Genomic DNA, 14,007 nt, shown 5'->3' with positions numbered 1-14,007 from the left:
TTTCAGGATAATGGGATGCATATTGTCCAAAATTTTGACAAGCGAACTATTGGAGAATTAAGTAGGACAATTATTCAAACAATTATCCTTATCCTTGATAAAATCTTGTGAACTTATATTAGCTTCTTATTATTCTTAGTTAGATTCTCTTCATCAAACAATTATCAAGAGCATAAACAATGATGATCATAGAAGTCGATGGACACAAAATGTAGGCTCCAAGCTAGGGAAAAACCCCTCCAAGGGGAAAACCCAGAAATAATCTCTTCTCTTCTTATAGAATTAGATCAAATGAGAAATCCAAGACCCAAAGACCAAAGCCAAGACCTCCTCCAAGCACCAAGTCAACTCTCCAAGAAATCCTTCCTCAAGCAAGTCAAAGAATTCAAAGTCAATGAAAGTCAAACTTTCTTCAATCTGCTCCAATCACAAGTTTCGACCTTCTACTTCAGAGCTGCAATTCTCGGCCTCCTGCAATAAATTAAAAACCATAATTTCACACGTGTGGGTAGAAAAGGTCAAACTTTGGTCTCCTCCTTTTGTTTTGACTTTCTCCTTAGCTCCTAGACTTTCTCGCTCTAGATCTTCTTCTTCTCTTGTTGCGGGTCGAACATGTAGTGTGTGTGCTAATGAGTCGAGATCTCTTCCTTTATAAACCCTTCACATGGGGTCGAATAGGCCTCTCCTATGCTGACTTTTCACAATGAGGGTTGACTTGGTCTTGGAGGTCATTTTGACTTTCTAAACTCAAAAATAAATTCTTTTACATGTTACAACTTGCCCAAATGGGTCTTATACAAATGATATTGACTCTCTTGACTCATGACAATTATTCTTATGACTTGAAAAACCCTAGGAGCATGAAATGCATGCTTTACCTAGTTGACCATTTAAGTAAAGCATGAAACCCATGCTTGAAAATAATATGTTTCCTTCTTCTTTTGCTTGTTACATAACATATACATAATGACATTAGTGCAATGACAATTATGAAGATTGAAACTAGTTACATTTTCCAACATGAAGCGCTTCACCTTTGAAATGCCTTTGTTCTTCTAATCTTTAACATGAGTGAGTTTTCTACCTGAATTCTTCTTGCTAAATTTTCCAAAGTCCTTTTTGTCAAATTTCCCAAAATTCTTTATTCCCTTTTATTTTCTAGCATGAGCTACAAGGGCTTGTATTTTTGTATTATGTGAATTTTATGAGTTATTTTTTGACAATAATATTATTTTCCTCTTGAACACAATCAATCCATAGATCACCAAATGTGGGTAGTTTTGATTGTGCACAAATTCCTTGAATAAATGGATCCCATGAGGGTGGAAATCCATAACAAGCTTTGAATCTTCAATGGTGTCTCCAATGGTTACAAGCTCATATTTGATCTGCGAGATTTTCATAAGATATGAGACAACAAAATCTAATTTAGTCATTGTTATATTACAAAGACAAATTTTCAAGGCTAACTTCTTGTTGGTATTGTTGCTTGCATATAATTTTATTGAAGCATCATTTACCGCGTTGAAAATCTTCAATCCAACGACTTGAGGAATCAAGTGATCTTTTGTGGAATATACGAAGATTTTTTTGGCCTGGGCTTCATTCTTCTTATGTTTGGTTTTTTCTTCGACTCCCTTTAGCTCTGGAATGGCTTTCTCCACATGATCATAAATCCATTCTCTTCCAAGATGAGGAGTATCTTGGTATTCCAAGATCTAAAAATTGATGACACCATCCAACCTGTCTTCAACTTGGTGCCATTTTATGCAAGAGACCCAAATACCAATTAAGTTGTTTGACCACTTCTCTATAGGGTTGACTTCAATGGTTGCTCTTTCAACAAGGCTCTAATACCATGTTGAGTTTTCTATAAAGATAAACTGTGGAAACTGATTTTCTAATATGATAATTAGTTCCTAATGATCTTCAACCAAGTTGTCTTATATCACTTATATCATTGAGTAATTATACACAAACTCTCAATAGTCATGCAACGAAAACAGTAAGATCATAAAGAGGCAACAAAACACAATAGAGACAAGAAATTTTTCCTAGGAAACCCAAACTTGGGAGAAAACCCAACAAATTTTCTTCTAAGAGAAATTGTTCTTTAGCAATATTTACAATTCCAAGAATATTCTAGAAATTTGTGCCAAAAATCCAAGTCTATTTTCCAGTTAAACCTAGTCAAAATTCCAACTTAGTAAATGTCAGTCAAGCCTTCAAGATAATCAATTATGGTCAACCTTTTTGGCCAAGCCAACCTATCTCCTAGAGTGAAATTCAGACCTTTGGTTGACCCCTACATTCAACTCTAACCCGCGGTTGACTTCCTATAGTCAAACCCATGATCAACCTATGGTCAAACAATCTCTCTCTGCGGTCACACTAGCTTTCTCCTATAGTGAAAATTTGCCTTTTCTCGCAGTCAAACTTGGACAACTTCTCGGTCAAATATAGCTAGATTCTCGATTAAACACAACTAGATTCTCAATCAAACAAAGCAGGTCAAAACTCGGTCAAATGTTGGATTCTAGAACTTGGTCAAACTTTAGATTTTCTTGTTGATTTCGGACACGTGGATGAGAATAAAAGAGAGAATGTGTGAACAAATTGTTCAAAATGAGGAAGTCAACTTGTGTATTTATACTTGTCAAAACGGTGAATTTTGTCCAAAAGTCACACCCTTTCATGGTGGGGCAGACTTAACAATTTTGAGCCTACATGAAGCCCATAAATTTTTCATTTTCATAATTTTCTTTGGCCCACTTGGGAGACTTCTTGGCATGCGAGAATACCTTCTGATGCTACATAAAAAATCAATAGAACAAAAGGGGATAAGATTCTATAATAGTCATACAAACCATAGATATTAGGTAACTCCACAAAAATCACACATCTTTCTTTGTATTTGCATAATACTAGAGAAAAAGGAATAAAGCAAACAACTTTACCTTTTAAGATATTTTCTCCAATAATTTTCTTTTTAAATACAATTTATATTTATTCATAAGTGGTATGTATTTTTCTATTCTTTATTTATTGCATTATAATTATTTGATACATTTACACATAAAACTAATAATTAAAGACATTGAAATTAAAAAAATTAATCTTCAACTTAAAAATTTCAATATCTTATTAAATCTATTGACTAAAAATTATAGTGAAATATTTACCAATCATCCACACATACTAATAATATTACTACATTTATTTCAAATGAATATACATTTAAAAAAAATTGATGTTTTAGAAGTTTAAAATGGAGTTGTCTTTAGTGCGACTTTTTGGACTTTCTGGTGTCCGGTGGAAAAATTTGAGGTGAAATCTTGATTTGTGTTATTTAAACTAGTTTTTTGACTGTATATATGGATTCAGCACCCTCGAAAACCCTTAGGGCATTTCAATTGCACAGGATTACCCATCAAACTTGTGATTTCAATAAATTCCTGCGAGATTTTAGACAAATTTGACCAGAAAAAAGCCACCGTAAAAATTTCCAAAAAATCGCACTAAAGACAACTCCGTTTAAAATGTTTAATTAACATTAAATAATAATAATAATGTTTTTGAAAATTTTAACTATTTAATGACAATAAAAAAAAAAAATGTGCATTCTTTTTTATTTCTTAAATTTCCTATAAAATATTAAACAAAATATAAACCAAAACACTCTTTTTAATTAAAAAATATAAACCAAAACCAAAACGCTCTTTTCAATAACATTTGGTTTTTATCATTCAAACTATCATATTTGTTGTTTGCTAATGAGTTTTGTATTCATACCATTGGATTGGATGTGTTACTAGGCAATATCTTTACTTACATTGGCATTCTTATCATGGACTCTCATATGTTTGTAGATTAGCTTTTATATATTTAGCTTGTTAGTATCACCTACTATAGAAAGAAAGAAAGAAAGAAATTATTTTAACGTCTACGAGGCTAAAGATAGCTTATGGGACAGATTGCTTCTTCATCTGCTTGATGTATTCGGCCCTTTTCCTGTGAAGCTTCACAATAAATGCTCCCAGCTTCTCAACGAAGCCCTCGCTAAATAGATTATCCCAAGAGCTAGATGTCAGCGTATTTGCATAACTTTCCCTATTGTCTTTGAAGGCCTCACATTCTAAAATGAAATGTTTTTCTGTTTCCACTTTTCCAGAAGAACAAAAAATGCATACCCTTTCCTCCCACACTTCTTTTGGCCTTTTTCAGCGCCCTGTTTCACAAGGGAGTTGATGAGAATTAATCCTTAACTGAGCAATAAGATTTTTGGCTCTCCATGAGATATTGGCCTCTATGTATGCTTTTGGTTGATGATTATGAGTGGGAGTAAACACTTCAATATAATAATATTTTTTTTCTTCCTAGCTCCTTATCCCAATTACATTTGTGGAACTTTTCCATAACAAAAGCTTTTACCTCTTTGTTGTTTATGGGACATGCGTTCAAGCAAATACCCCATTTACTAAACCATTTGTTATTTTGCTGCATCCAAGTTTTTTTTCTCTTGCACAATCTATCATTAAAAACAACCTTAGGCCATTTACCCTCTTCCATTTGCTCAATTTTTTTTAAATACCTTATGACTCTCACCATAGCAATTGCTTCAATAGGAGCAGTCCCTGTTTCACTTAACAAGATATCATAAGGAACTACACTTTTAATCTTAAATTTGTTTGTAATCAAACGCTTCTGAATTTTCTCAATTTGTCTCCACTGCATGTCAGAGGAAATGCTAGCCCACAGTTCACAACCATAGAGAATCACTGGAATCACTAGAAGCCCAAAAAGAGTTTGAGTGGTCTTCCAATCCCATAACTCTGCCTCTCTGCGCCTATTTTGAAAAGCATAAAATGCTTTCCAACCCCAAAGTTCTTTTCTTTCTACAACCATTCCAACTTAGATTTTTGTTGAAGTCAATTCCGAGGTATTTGTAATCCGCAACTTCTTCCAGAATGTTGCCTTCAAAGTAGAACTTATGTTGGTTATGTTTTCTTTTCTTAGAGAAGACCACTACTTTCGTTTTGCTGATATTGACTTTCATCCCCACACTTCTACAAAATTGCTCAAGGGATAGTAAGTGTTGTTGCAAACCAAGAGCTGATTTAGCAATCAAAATAAGGTCATCTACATACAAAAGAAGCCTTATAACAAACTTGCACAAATAGATACCATCACCCCCTTGCAAATGTAACTACTCCTCAAGCTTGTCGATATATAAACCAAAAAGGGTAGGAGACAATGGGCAACCTTGCTTAACCTCGATATCGCTTCTAAAACTTTCAGAAATGCCTATTGAAGTTCTAATTTTGACTTTCACCTCTTCATAGAGCCTATGCATAGCTACTCTCAAATGTTTAGGAACCCCAAGTTCCTCCATTCTCTGCCAAAGTTTATCCCTAGGAACCGAGTGAAACGCTTTTTTGAAATCAACAAAGCAACAAAAGACTTCTTCGTTTTTCTCCCAAACTTTTTCAATGATGTGCCTTAAATTTATGCAATGATCAACTGTGGAATGCTTAGGCCTAAAACCTGCTTGCCCTTTAGCACACTTATCTCTTTCTTCTGCCCACTTGCTAATTTTGTTTTCTAGCATGCTTCCAAATAGCTTTGCAAACAAAGGGTTTATCATGATGGTCCTATAATTGGAGGGATTATTGATGTCACCGCTCTTGAAAAGAGGTATTGCCAGACTAGTTGTCCAATATGTGGGGAGCCCTTGTTGTATGATGTTGTTGAGGATTTTTGTAATGTGAGGTGCAAGAATCTTTGAGCCCCACTTTAGATATTCTGCTTGGAGTTCAACTAAGTCTTTTTCTTTTCCAACACCCAACTTCTTAATACATATCTCTACCTCTTATAATGTGAAGAGTTCAGTATCAGTGTTGACCGAGGGGGGAGGGTCAACCTTGGGAACCTACTCATAGAGTTGTCTTGCATAGTCAAACCATTTAGAAGCTGTAATAATATTTCCAATTTGTATCTTTTGGAGCTCCTTCCAAAATAATTTGGGATTACTTTTCCCAAGGAGGATTAGTTCTTCCCTCCTTGAAACTATGAAATCAACATTTTTCTTGCTTAATCACTGTTTGTAAGATTTGAGCTTTATGTTATCCTTGTTTGACTCTTTCCACATTCTCCTTGCCTTTTTGCATTCCTCGTCAAACCAAAGCATTAACCGGAAAGCAATTTGTTTCAGAGTTCTTAATTTTTGTTCTTTTGCACTTTGCAAGTGCGCTGAATTAAATGTGTTAATTCATGACTATGAAGGCTGTGAATTGTAATTTTCTCCTTCTCAAAGAGCCTCTCTAGCGTCATTTTGAAAGTATTACAATTTTCTGGGGTCAAAAGAATTCTACCATGTGGGAGACTTTGTTGGACATGCTGAATTTTTGAGTCTAATTGTTTCTTTCCAATCAATTGGCTTGTGATCTGATTTCAAATCCCACAGCTGATCTCCAACCAAAACTTCTTCCATTTTCTCACACAAACCATGCAAGCAAATTACATAATCTACAAAAACGAAAACAAAGATTCATGTTAAATATAATGATATATTATTTTTTATTTAATTATTATCATTTATTTAATTAAAAAAATATTATAGATAATACTTTCACTGATACACTTAATGCTTACAATTCTATTTACATTTCTTTTACACTTTTATCAAGCTAAAAAATGAGTTTTCTCCCCCACTATTCTTGTAATACGTGAGAATAATATCTGTTAATATTGGATGCCATGTTAATATGGTATAGTTATTTTGACTTAATATATCTAAAGATGTTGATACTTTATACATATAAATAAATTTATTATAGTATCTCCCAACAAATGTCATGTGCCATGTTGACGTGGCGTAGTTCTCTTGGGTTTACCAGCTGTGTCTCCGCTGTAGAGCATGTCATATGCAATATGCTTATTATATCAAATCACCGTACTGCATCGAGCCGTGAGTGACAACACAGCCCTTCCAACCGACTCTCTGCCAAAGTTTATAATTATATGTACGTCTCACGCACTTCGTGCCATAGTCAGTGGACTAAATAGTGTACGCTCCCACGATATTCATGCATCCCAGCTGTCCAGAGCAGTCTGAGTTGGAATTGTAATGGCTGGCTCTACTGTACTGTACTGTACTGTACTGCAGAGTGGGTAAAATCCAGGCAATAATGCAATCCCCTCAAACACTGCAATTCTCCCTGACTTGAGTTAAATGCGACATCTTCAGAAAGATCCCGTTACAGTATTATATAGAGACAAGCAAGAGAATCAAGGAGCTTATAACGCATTCGGTTGATGCGTTGAGTTTTAATTTTTTTTCCTGTTACACCAAAAATTGCAATGTTAATATTATAAAACAAAAAATAATTTATTTTATTAATTATTATAAAAGAAAAATTGTGCTCTTTTCTTATGGACTAATCATGAGTTCATATTGATATTCCCATGTGAAGTTATTTAACGATGACTGAAACATTATAAAAAATTATTAAAACCTTGCCATTCAGGTCTTAACATGTGGTAATCTGAGGCTTTAACAATAGGCACGTTTACATGCTTCTAAGTTCAGGATCTCAATCTTGCTTTTCGTACTGTTGTCATAATTCCTAAATCTATTTAATTTTCATGGCTGAATCCAAAATTTTTTCACACCACTATAAATTAAATAATTAGGTAAGAGCATTATAGATCTATTTTAAATGTTAATCTAACATGATTTAACATGAGGTAAGACCATTATAGATCTATTTTAAATGTTAATCTAACATGATTTAACATGAGTCTAGAGGGATCTAATTTCTTCGCATGTAATTTTTTTAAATGTTTTATATAGTTATTTATTTATTTTTATTTTTTTAGATTTTTCATTTTTATTTTGGCTAACATGAGCAAAATTTCAATTTAATTATTTTATGAGCCGACATTATTTAAATATTTTGTATAGTTAATTTTTTTTTTTTACTTTTAGATTTTTCATAAATTTTATTTTAGGGATATGAGCTAACTTTCAATTCAATTTTGAGAATGAACTCACAACATTACATACCATACTAGGTTGTAGAATGAGCCTCTAGGCTCAACAAAATCAACGCACCGATATAGATGACATTCAAAGGAGTTTTTGAACCATCCAAAAAACATGAATCATGATTAGAGGTGTGTTTATTAGAATTTTGAAGTGTGTTTATTAGAATTTGGAGGTTGTAATTTTGTTTAAAAATATGTTTTTATATAAATTAATTTATATTTATATTTTTATAAATTAATTTATATTTTTATTTTTATAAATTAATTTAAATTTAATTTATAGTTTGAAGTTATTTTTTTAATTAAAGTGAATAACAATTGTTATAGGGAGACTTTTTCCTTCATATAAATATAAGTTAAGTTTTATATATTTTAGATTCGATATTTAGTTAATGTGTGATTTTAAATGAGGATACTTGCTGGAATTGGTCCAGGACAGGAGCGATGGCGGGTTCTCGAGAGATCAGGTTTTCAGAAGGTCTATTATGCGCCGCCGCTGCCTTCAAAGATCAGCATTACCCTGGAACGGCTTGGGGCCTGGTAGACGGGTTCGCAGTGATTGATCTTTCCCTTTGGGTTTGGTCCAGGTCTTGTACTGGAAAGGAGTATTATGATTCGAAACAAAGCAAACAGAGACTGGAGATTTTCCTTCCCTTCTCGGCTCAGGATGTTTCTCTCAGGATGGATCTGGGTACCATTTTTCACTGCTTTCGGCGTTTTGCCTCAAATCAGCCGGACCCCAACCAGTATTGGGTAGCTGCGTTCTCCCCAACGAGGGTTACGTCCTGGATAGGAAGTATTGTCTGCAAGATCCGGCAGACTGTTCCTCTACCGCCTCTCGGAAAGCTGTGGGCCCGATCTGTCACATTCTGGCAGCCCTCAAACGGATTGTTCGAAGACCAAGCATGGGGCGAGAGCTTGGGTCTGGATTCCCTGAGGTTTACAGTACTGGATAGGGGAAGAATAGAAGGAACCTGGGACGCGGCAGGGTTGGGGATTGCAGTTTTTCAAAATAATTCGGCTGTTGCATTCAAAGAAGGGGGACTGCATGTTGCAGATCTGCTCCCTCTCTCAATGGATTGGCACAAATACTGCAGATCCAGGCTGGATCCATCCGATCTGACCAATATTCAAAGACAACCAGAACCCAGGCAGCAGATCGATGGAAATTTGCATCAATCGAGCAGAGGGGATGCAGATCTTGACATGCAAATGGAAGATCGACCCAATAAGAGGTTAGATCTGGAAGACTGCCTATAGCCAGAGCACATGGCAATCAGCAGCAACATCGGCTTAGGCAGATCAGGAACTCAGCCAAAACCCAAACTTCAGGTAACAACAACTCGTTTTCAGATTTTTATTAAAACCCCTGAGGGGAAAACCTGTATAGTATGGGTACATGCAGGAAGCACTATCATGCAGCTGAAACAACAAATTTGGGCATTGATCGGATATCCTGTTCAGATCCAACATTTGGTCAGTGGTAGGTGGTCTCTCCAGGACAGTAGAACTTTGGAAAGCTACGAGATTAGTTCAGAAAAAACCATTGTTTTAAACCTCAGGCTGAGAGGAGGGGCTCTGCCTCAGGGACAGCCAAGCTTCTCAGGAGTAGACAAGGGGAAAAAGGCAGCATCTCAGCACCAACCCAAGGGAGGGTTCTCCTACAAAAACATTCTACAAGGTAACAGAGATTCAGGGTCCTCTCCAGATCAAGGCGGATATATATCCAAGCCATACATAGTAGATCAGTTAGGGCAAACTCCAGCCCTTAACTTTGATTCTACAAGGCTTGATGATTTCGTTAAGTCTTATGAAACGCAGGCCCTAATCTGTCGTTTCAACAGTTTTTGGCCAAAACCATCGGATCTATTTCACTGGATTTTCACCAGTTGGACCATGGAATGTGATATACATTTATGCTCCAAGGGGTTTTTCATAGTTAGATTTGCATCTAGGGAAGTCAGAGACACAATCATCAGATATGGACCTTGGTTCTGGGGAACGTGGGGGTTGTTCATGACTCCATGGTTTCCAAATTTCGATCCAAACAAAATGACTGTATCCAAGTGCCGGTCTGGGTCCGTCTATACAACCTTCCCCTTCACTTTTGGAGTGAACGAGTTTTGGAAGGAATTGGGAACAACATAGGGAAATACATCAAAACAGATCTGGAGAGGATTGATGAAAGGGTCTACACTTTTGCACGCATTTGTGTGGAAGTAGATCTAAGTAAAGGGCTGCCAGACAACATAAGGCTGATCTACAAACAACAAAATTGGCTGCAAGCACTAGACTATGAAAATACAGCTTTCAGATGCAGGCTATGCAGGCAAACAGGACACCTGCAAAGCACATGTCCAGAAGCCAAGAAAGCAAACAGTAAAAGAAAGCAGAAAGGGAAGCAGAGGAAAGGATGGCAATTTTCTCCCCCTAACTCTGAAGACGAAGAATCAGAAGCAGAAGAGGAAGATACCCCCGCAGAGAATGTTGAGGTACTCCAAGAAATGGAGACACAGAAGGAAACTACATCAGATAACAAGGCTTCACAGCTTCATCCAAATCAGGCAGAGAAGACAAATGAGGATCAGGGCATGGGAGGGATCAAAAGGCATCACCACTGAGATACTTCGGGTTCAGACAAGGAAGCAGGATCGCAGAAAGCAGAAACATAGTTAGTCATAGCTACGATCGAGCCCACCCAAGGAGAGTGGTGCAAGGTCGAAAAGAAAAAGGGAAGAAAAACTTGAAGTGTGAGTTTTTACTCACTACCGAACTCAGTTTTTCTTGCCTCCTCCTTTTTTTCTCTTTTTTCCCTTTCTTCTTCTTCATCTGCACGTTAGCTTGTAACGTTGCGTGGGGTGCGAAAGCACTCGAGCCAATGGGCGTCTTATGGAAATGATTCAAGCATCTGCTAGTGTAACTTTTCATTTTTTAAATAAAAAGTTACCGATTTTTCCACTGGAAAAATGTGTGATTTTAAATTCAATTATTATTATTATGATAAAATTTTATTGTGAAATATGTATTAATTCAAAAAAATGTGGTTTTATAATAATATATTTTTAGTTATTTGTAAATATTTTTATACAGAAGTTATGAATGTCATATTATATTTTTGTATGATAAATTTTAATAATTTCTAATTTTATATATATATATATATATATATGAAAGTGGCTTGGTGATATTATTTATTTATGATTTGAATTTAATAGAAATTCTTGAAAACTTAAGATGTGAAGAAAAATTATATTGTACTTTCAAGAAATAAATTTGAACATTATACATTGTTTCTTAGACTTAGAAGTTTGGTAGAATAAAAACAACATTTTCCTTTTATAAAATAGGTATGCAAAAGAGTAATTTTAGAGGCTTGATATATAGATTGTAAGTTGTTGGAGTTTGGTTTACCTAACCAACACAACAACTTAGATGTAATCCCCCATTAAGCATTCATAATTTTCACTTTAATTGTTTTGAATTTCAAACATCATGTTTGTTATGAAGATATAATAGGTTAATATTTAATGAATATTTGATAAATTGTTGTATTTTTTACACATAACATTCTTATTAGTCCATATGGTGTTTATACAAGCATTTTCTCATTGTCAATAACAACGTCATTAGTTGAGATTTCATCAACACCAAAAACCATTGTGAGCATTTGCTTTCAACAACTCACTCGTCAATGACACTCTAGTTGACATTGCTAATAGAAGGGGGCATGGGGAAATACTCCCAATATTTGTAGAGCCTCTACAACTTTTTGTTCATTATTTTTCATAATGCACACCAAGTTCTTGACTATGCATGCACAATTTAGTTGCCCATGCATCCCAAAAATTCCAATATTCCTTGAGAATATTGGCCCTACATGCCAACCATTTGTGCGAGACCTCATAAATCCATTACCACAAGATTTATTGCCACTAGGGAAGAACAATATATTCTTTAACATCGATATATTGACAAAAATGTTGCTTTAATTTTCTTTACATATGACGTACATTGAAGCATCTAAAGTCAATCCTAACAAAAATGTTGTTTTAGTTTCAAGATGGGGTATGCATAAGACCTATAGCAACTGTGAAGGGAAAACACCAACAAACAAAATGGAAACGTAGCAGTATTGTATGGATACTAAAAAACACATTATTCTCCATTCATGTATATCTTTATTGTTTTTTACTCTAATTTAACTATATTCAAAGTTTAATAATTACACCAAGCAATAGGGAATGCTAACTATGCGACCTTGTTGCAATATCAAATCATTCATTTTGAAGCTCCCAAGTCTATAAAATATTTTCATAAGATTCACTGTATGGTTTGAGGCGATGAAATTGTCCATTTGATACATTTTAAAAGCTCTTAAAATAAAAGCTATGCAAGTGTCATCGAATTAAAATAGAAAGCTTAATCAATCCATTTACATATAGATAAATCTGAAATATATTATATCCAATAATAGAGGTTATATTATATTGCCTTCACATTTTTGTCATTTCCTTTAAGCACTTGTTAGGGATATAAACCTAAATTCTACATCTTTTTAACCTATATTTTAATGAACATAAATCTGAATTTTATTTTTTTAAGTCAAATTATTAAATTAATTACATACCTATCCTTAATTAATTTTAAAATATTTATTAATCAATATATATATATATATATATATATATATATATATATATATATATGTATAAATACCATAAGATATTGTATTCCCAATTATATAATTAGAATGCAATATTTATTTTACAAGTTCATAATTTTTTATATAATAATTTCTAAAAAAATTATAGTACATATAGATAATAAGTTGAAGTATTCAATTCTGAAAATGGTGGTTGATGCATTCATGCAAGGAAGCTATTGTTAAGAATTTGAGTAGTCAACCATTTAATCAAGTCAGGTGGTTACATGCCTCAGTGTAAAAACAATGTTCCACCTTACCAGTTCAGTGCAATAAGGAAATATACAATTTAAATGCACATGGATGCAAACATAGGTAGATGAGAGGAGGAGAGAATGGAGGAAGCTAGGGTTTAAAGAATGGACGACGACCAGGTGTAGGCCCTGAGAGGCGACGCAGGTGGAGGCCACAGGGTCGAGTTCGTGACAAGAGGTTGTATAGGAGGTGGACGACTAGATGAGGAAGGCTCGAGGATGTCAAGAAAAGAGGCGTAGAAGGGGACAGGTGGAAACTGAAGGACAATCCATTTTTCAGGACAGGGAAGCCAATATTCTCATGAACACCCTAAGAAAATGAATATGAGTGGAGAAACGAGATTAAACTAGAGGGTAAGTTGTGTTGCCGCTCCCCACCCTCAGCACACGATCACAGGCAGGTTTGAGATGGGCGTTTTACCTGCTAAGCAGCTATCAAGGAGCAGACAACAAAAAAATGGTCAAACCCAACGACACAATTGATCTGGACCCCGAACCTGGCGACATTTTGTCGGTCTGGGGTTTGGAAGTAACAAACCAAAATATTGAAAGGTATATTTGTCCAGTTGGATGAACTAGGAGGAGGAAGGGAGGCTCGGAGACAGTATGGAAGCAAGGTAAAACCCTAGGTCTGATAGAGGAGAGCTTAGTTTTGTCCTTCATGGAAAGCCGGGAGAAGCAGCAAAAGTAGCAGGCAGAACTGTCCTTGTTGGAACGCGGAGCGACGAAAAACGATAATCTCCAAGTAAGTATTGAACCATCTCATCCACTTAGTCATTTTTACTCAAGAGGGTTAGCGGACATTGTGATAAGTTGTGGGCTAAGAAGGAAGGAGGAATGGAGATCAGGGTCGATACTGGGGGGAGATTTAGGGCAAGTTAAGAAAGGGTCTGGGTCTGGGTCGATACAGGGCCAGCCGGAAAAAAAACCCGCTCCCTATCAGTCGTAGCAAGGGTCCACTACAAAATCTGGGTACTAAGGACGGAACAGCGGGGGCTCTGAAAA

This window comes from Pinus tabuliformis, chromosome 6 (genome assembly GCF_031772625.1).
Source record: "Pinus tabuliformis cultivar Carrire ecotype Pingquan chromosome 6, CPIR1, whole genome shotgun sequence".
NCBI lineage: Eukaryota > Viridiplantae > Streptophyta > Pinopsida > Pinales > Pinaceae > Pinus > Pinus tabuliformis.
Note: the sequence above shows the minus strand (reverse complement) of the source record.